This window comes from Chrysochloris asiatica, unplaced genomic scaffold (assembly GCF_000296735.1).
Source record: "Chrysochloris asiatica unplaced genomic scaffold, ChrAsi1.0 scaffold00058, whole genome shotgun sequence".
In the NCBI taxonomy this organism is placed as follows: Eukaryota; Metazoa; Chordata; class Mammalia; order Afrosoricida; family Chrysochloridae; genus Chrysochloris; species Chrysochloris asiatica.
Window position 1 is genome coordinate 11645543 of NW_006408576.1, and position 7559 is coordinate 11653101.

Genomic DNA, 7559 nt, shown 5'->3' on the forward strand with positions numbered 1-7559 from the left:
TAAAATTGGCTTTGTGTTTTTGAGCTGCCGTTTAAATTTTTCTGTTAACCCTCTCATTTTTTCCATTTGCTTTTGCATCTCTACTTTGAAGAACAAATTTCAGTCTCTTCTAACATAAGATTTTAGTCTCTTATTATTTCCTTGTCTTCTAAATTACCTTTTGCTTTCTTTCTGTGTGTGTGTGTGTGTGTTTTTTCATCCCATAACTCTTCTGGTGTTCTGTCATTAGTGTCTACTGAATCAAACCTGGTCTTGATATGATCTCTAAATTCATTTTATTTATGGTCAAGGTCATATTTTGGATCTTGTGATCTTGTTTTAATTTTCTTCAGCTTCCGTCTGAACTTTTTCCTGGTTTTGACTTTAAAAAATATGATGCTGCCAATGTGTTCAAATCCAGACATTGGGAGTGGCCAATGCAAAGACAGTGTACAAGGCATGGTGCTATTGTTGGTCAAAGGGAGTGTGGTAGGTAAGAATGGAAGAAAATAGGGTGTTCAGTGTACTTACAGCCACCATTGCATTCTCAGGGAAGTAGTATTTTATCTGTGTTCTCAGGATGCAATTAACTCTATATTAGTGTAAAATATAAATGGGAAGTTGAGAGTTGAGGTTGAAGGTTTTGATGATTTTGTTGATGATCTAGCATGTGTTCTACAAGATTATGTATTCTATAAGTCTACTGTGTAGGAAATGGAATCATACTACGTGTTAAACAGAATGTGGATGGGTGTACATGAATCTAAAGGATGATCAAGCACATGAAAAGTCTTACCATGATAATTATGACTAATTAAATTTGTAAGATATGATTGGAGTAGGTCTAACTCTAGTACCTACCAGCATCCTGGTTGTAACAATTGGCTTTGTTTTTGTGTGAAGTGAAAGTAATATAGTATAAATTGATCAGTAGTAATTTTAGAGTCAGCCACATTTATATTTCAACTTTCAAATCAGGTCATTTAATTAGTTAAGTGATTCTAGACAATGAAATTACATAATTGGAGTCTCAATTTTTATAAAAAGTATAATATGGGAATAATACAACGTTCAATGTAAAGCTCACAGGTACTAGAATTAGAAATACTGGCACTCAAGACAGGGGTGCATAATTTACAAGTTTGTGATTTGGAAAGTTATTTAATCTCTATGAGTCTCAGTTTTCACCTCTATAATATGAGGATATTAATAATATTAACAGTCTTGCACAGTAAGCATAAGAATTATATTCAGGTATATATAACAACTGCTTACCACCATAATTAGCCCATAGCAACTACCTACTGAGTGTTATTAATCCAATATTTTCTATGTATAAAAGATCGTAGACAATGTGTATCTCTCTTCTAGATACATATAATACAAATCCACTCTTTCTTTTTTCTGGTTGTATTCAATTTATGTCATCCAAGAAAAAGAATAGTTCTCATTTCATAGGATTTCTAGCTAATCAAATTTCATGAAAAGTGTTACTCATCACCATTTTTATGAAATAAATTTTACACACAATTATAATATATTTGTGTGTTCACCTGACATGATCAAAATTTATTGATCAAGCAGTAAAGAATTAAACTAACTTTTGTTATTATTTCAGCATTGTCAGTGAAGTCGTTTAGCCATATAAATTTTCTTTCTAAAAAATAAGAAGAATTGATAGCCTTTCCCTTCACCATTTACTTTTTATAAGTTTCCCCTTCTTTCTTCATAGTAGTTAAAGGAAATAAGCATACTATTGCATCTATAATACTACTATGAATTATTTAACTGAGGAATTACCATCAGAGGCATACTAGAAAAAATTGTCCATAAACCAAACAAAGATGCAAGTCAACCTACCATCAGACAAACATCATCCATCATTAATTTTAATGAGTTCAGGGAGTGAGCAGTACAGCACGATAAGAGCATGTCTGCTATTTTCAAGAGCCCTGGAAAGCATGAGGGATTTTCACTTATACCCCCAATCCATATCACAGATTCAATCAATATCAGAGGACTCCTCCTCATCATTAATTGATTCAGAGGAAAATCTCTTTGCTTTCAATATGCATGATAAGAATGTCAGAATTTAAACTGTGGGTGGAATTTTGCTATGCCATAATTTCTTGGATTGGGGAAATTAAGAAGGAAAACTACAAAATTACCTCGAAAAGTAAGCCTTCACTCTCATTAAAAAAGCATTTCTCTATGCATTACTTCTTTTCACAGTTAATGTCTACAATCAACTGATGAAATTAAGATTGGTAGACACATAGTGTTCACATAAGGATGGAAAAAGTGTGGAGTACAAGTGTAGTATTCAAGTAGAATTGCTGTTGTCCTCAATCTACCATTAGGTGGTGTCCATATAGTCACAGGTTCATAACATACTTAACATGTCTTAATTTTTTATATGTATATAAGTGCTTTTTCATCTATAAAATGCTATACAATATAAGGCAGTGGGATGATTAGAGAGGCACAGAGGATGATAGGGCAGAGCTAGGGATCATGAGTTATGTATGTCACCAAGTTCTTATTCTGGTTCTGCCACAGTCAGATTATGTGATCCTGAGTAAGAAACTTCTTCTCTGGGCTGAGAGCTATGGAATAAGGTTGGACAATACATTTGCAATGCTTTTAAGTCCCAAACACTGTCAAAATCATAGTCATAAATAAAACATTTAAATTGTTCTTTGATGCAGTTGAATCAGTTTCAATTCATAGAGACCCCATGCACACCAGAATAAAGCATTACTTGGTCATGCACTATCTTGACATTTGTTTTTATGTTTGAGCCCATTGTCAATTCATCTCACTGTGGGTCTTCCTCTTTTTCACTGACCCTCTTCTTCACCAAACACACTGTCCTTTCTCAGGGAATAATTCCTCCTGACGTGTCCAAAGCATGTGAGACAAAGTTTCACCATCCTTACTTCTAAGGAACATTCTAGCTGTACTTCTTCCAAGACAGATTTATTTATCCTTATTTATCAATACTCTTTGCCAGCATCATGATTTGAATGTATCTATTCTTCTAAGGTTTTTCTTATTTGTAGTTCAATTGTCACATGAGTATGAGACTATTGAAAATATGGTCTGGGTCAGGTATACATTACTCCTTAAAGTGACATCTTTGCTCTCTGATACTTTAAAGAGGTCTTTTTCAGCAGATTTTCCTAATGCATTTTGTATTCTGATTTCTTGAATGCAGCTTCCACGAGCATTGGCTGTGGACCCAAGTAAAATGCAGTGTTTCACAACTTCAGTCTATTCCACTTTTATCATGATGTTATTTATTGGTCCACTTGTGAGGATTTTCATTTTCTTTACATTAAGGTAAAATTCATATTGTGAACAACTGAATGGGTATGGAAGGATGAGTCCTGGTGGTGTGGCATTGTAGGATAAGCCCTGAACCACAGGTTGGTTTGTACCAAATGGAAGAGTTGATGGCAAAAACTCACCAGCCACTCTTTGGCAACTCTATACAGGGTCGCTAGGAGTCAGGACCAACTCCACAGCAAATAAAAACAACATATATATATACACATATATCCCACAAATATATAAGCGTTTGAAAGAGGATATTTGTACATGAGTAACCACAGTGCATAGCTTGGTAAAGTAGAGAGATAAGGAAAAATAGAGAGACCCCCAATGAAATGGATTGGCACAGTTACAGTAGCAATGGGCTCTAGCAAAGCAGCAACTTTGAGGAGGATACTTTGTTCTGTTGCACATAGGGTTGCCATTGATCAGAATCAACTCGGCAGTACCTGACAACAACCAAAGGAGTGGAAAACTGTTGTTGCATGGAAAGTATTGCAATCATTGAGTTGAAACAAAGCATGCAATTTGTTGAATGTAAAACTGATGACCTTGCCTGTAAACCTTCACTCAATTCACAACAACAACATGAGACAGAGCAAAGTTCTTCCCTGCCCATGGAGTAAGTAAAGCTGAGTGATTTTAGGCAAGAGATTTGCTTTGCAGAGTGGGGTATATTCCGGCACTTGAGGAAACTATGTTTGCTGATATACTGAGATCGAACTGAGTGCTTTGACACTGCAGCTTATAATGGAGTATTTTATAGGTGTTTATCTACAGTGTTCTAAAAGAGATTTTCTGAGTGGGACTGAGATCAGGCTAAAGTACCAAGAGTCAGAGAGGACTACCTGTGGGCAGGACCAAGAAAAGGCTATCCTGACTATAAAACTGTGTCCTGATCACTTTCTGATCATGCATTATAACCTTTTATCTTCTCTAATTAAACCCTATATCTGTGAGTATGTTGTTTGAGTTCTCTGTGGTCATTGTAATGAATTATTGAATCCACTTGAGTAGATTCAAGTGTTTGTTGCCATTTTTTGAACTGAGTCATTCAATATTTTGCTTACTGAATTTTTCAGTATTGTAACTCAAAGTTTGCTGAGTATGTTTTTCTCTTTTCTTTTACTAACTCCAGGTCTTTACATATTTCATTGTAATACTTTGTCTTCTCCAGTTACCCTTTGAAATGTTCTGTTGAGTTCTTTTAGTTTATCATTTCTTCCAGTTGCTTTAGCTTTTCTACATTGAAGAGAGCAAATTTTGAAGTTACTTCTCACATCCATTTTATTCTTGTATCTATTTCTTGTCTTTTTAATGACCTTTTACGTTTTTAACATATGACGTTATTGATGTCACCCACAATTCCTCTGATCTTTGGTCATTGATGTCTAATACAACACATATGTTCCTGAGATGGTGTCTAAATTCAAGTGAGATATTGTTTCTCTCTCTAATTTTTTTTGGCTCTAAAAAAGATCCTTTATTGAGATCTACTTAAAATATTTCAGTCCTGAATGCATACATGTTTCAGCTCAGTTGACAGCTGATCTGAAAATAGGCTTCCTGATGACAAAAAACACTTCTCATCTATAGTAACCCCAAAAGAGTTTCTTCATGAATGCAGTGCAATAAACTCAAGATCTTTGTCCCATCTTCTTCAGAGTTCAAATGAACTCTTCAAATTTATGGATCTCGTGGATGAACAGATGTGGCAGATAAAGGAATTCCCATAGCACCTGGCAACCTTGGTATCTGTGATGTGGATCATATGGTTATCGAATAGAAGTCCACCACAGAAGCTGACTGAAATTCACCATCTATGGCAGATGTGACTGGTCCACACCAGGTCTTCATTTTTTCTTGAAGACCAGAACCTGGATCTGAAATTGTTGTTCTATGAGGTCTGGGAAGCTAGCCATCTTGGCCAAAGACATGGCGGTGTGGCACTTGAGGAAACTGCAAATGGTTGAGAGGTGGGCCTGCTGCAACACCTCATCAGAAAATACCTTCAGCTGCTGCAGGAAAGGCTCCTTATGTTAGTTAGGGTGCATTTTGTAGTAATTGTAAGCCATAGGAGACAGGAATTTGGAGGAGGAGTAACGAAAGAGCTCCTCATAGACCTGTGGGCCACCCTTTTGCATGTGCCATATCTTGTCCTGGTATTTCTCACACAGCTGGATGTGAATGCTCTAGTCCATACACATGAGGTACATAGTAAGAGCAATGGCCGGCAGTGCATGCATCTACTCATTCTACTTGTTAATCATCTCATACGTACATGTGGACCTCTGGAGCATGCTCTTGATCTGATGGGTGTAGAGAAGACCCAGATGGCATCCTTATAGTGGTCCATCATCAGGTACATAAACCCGACACAATAATACCTGACATTCAGGCACCCTGGCATCCAAGTTCTTCTTGTTCCTCAACATTCTCCAGCACATTGATGGCCTCATAGTAATCCTTCATCGGGGAGTGCAGGCACAGAAGGCCCACCAGTTTGAACTAGCTAAGCATCTTGTAGAGAGAGTATTGTTCATATTCTCTAGTCACACTCTCATGGTCACGTCTACTGTGTACACTTCCAACTGATGCTGGTATTGGATTTGTCTAACAGGGAATGAAGGGTATTGAAGACACTGTGAACATTCCAGATTTTGCAACTGTGATAATAACTAAATGATTAAAACTGGTAGATGAACTCATAGTTGATATCCCAGAGCCACTGGTTGGGTAGTTCAAGGGGAGCCGGACCATCAGCATTGAGGATGTAGTTGAAGAAATTACAATAGTTGTAATAGGATTCAAGAAGGATCCCTCATTGACTATGATCCATATGTGTCTGTAGCTTAATCCTTTGTACAAAATCAGGAAGACAGCATCATTGTCACCCAGTGGCACTGACTTCAGCCTTAGGTCAAGGCAGGTTCTTGAAGAATCTTTCAATCATCCTGGTCTAGATGTTCTCATAGATGCCCTGGATCTCATATGCCTCTGGTCAATGACATCCCTGGAGACACAACTGACCCCACCTCTGGCTCATACACCTTCTGGTTGATCAAATCTGAGACCATAGTACAAAAATACTGAATGAAGTTTTTAGGTACTTCAAGGGTCACCTGATAATGACATTCACAAGCTAAATCCTGCTTTGTACCTTCTGTGTGCATGTCATAGTCATCTGGGTAGGCATAGGGTTCATAAGCAGTCTCAAATTAATAATCAGCTGGATATAAAATGTCTGTGGCACTCGGGAACAAGGCCAGAGTGAGCAAAAAGTGGGATGTTCTTAAGCTAGTATTTTGGCTCTCATAACTTGATTTAGATTTCTTCAGCATCATCCTGAACTTGCATATAACCAACTGATGGTCCAGTCCATAGTCAGTCTCTGGCCTTGTTTTGGCTGATGATCTCTTTCCACAGATGTAGTTCATTTGATTTCTATGTATTCCATCTGGTGAAATTCAAGTGTATAGTTTACATTTATGTTGTTGAAAAATATATTTTCAATGTAAAGTCATTGGCTTTGCCAAGTTCTGTCTCGCAATCTCCAGCATCATTTTTATCACCACAGTCATGTTTTACAATAACTTATTTTTCATATTTGTTTCCAAAACTTTCACATTCCAGTTTCCAGCAATTTTCAATGCAACTGTATTGCATGTTTGATCAATTTTAGACTGAAAAAGTAGGCAAAATTCTACAATTTCATTATCTTTGGCTTTAGTAGTTGGTGCATAAATTTAAATAACAGTGGTATTAAGTGGTTTTCTGTGTAGAGACATAGCCATTATCCTACACAGACATTGTTGTACTTCAAGATAGATTTTGAACGCTCTTTTGACAACGATCGTGACAACATTCTTCTTCATGTTCATGGCATAGCAAGCCACATGACAGTCTGGTTCAAAGTGATGATAATCATGTATTCCATTTCATTTTTGACAGTTTTCAGTTTTACTACATCCATACGTCACATATTCCATGTTCAAATTCTTAATAGATGTTTTTAGCTGTTCATTTTGAGTCATGCTCCTTCATTAGAAAAGGTTCTGAAGGCTTTGCTCCATACACATCAGTAAGGCCAACTCCACTTTGAGAAGGAAGCTCTTTCTTAGTTGAATTTTGAGTGCTTTCCAACTTGAGGGACTCATCTTCTGGAACTAAATCAGACAATGTTCACTGTCATGCAAAAAATTATCAGAGGTGGTCTGCCTTTCCTTCTTCCTAATCTTTGTCTGGAA

The 7559-nt window shown here is 36.8% G+C and overlaps 1 pseudogene; it reads right to left on the minus strand.

The window, feature by feature from the left end:
- Nucleotides 1-4949: 4949 nt before the first annotated feature.
- Nucleotides 4950-6656, minus strand: LOC102815720 (annotated as a pseudogene).
- Nucleotides 6657-7559: the final 903 nt, after the last annotated feature.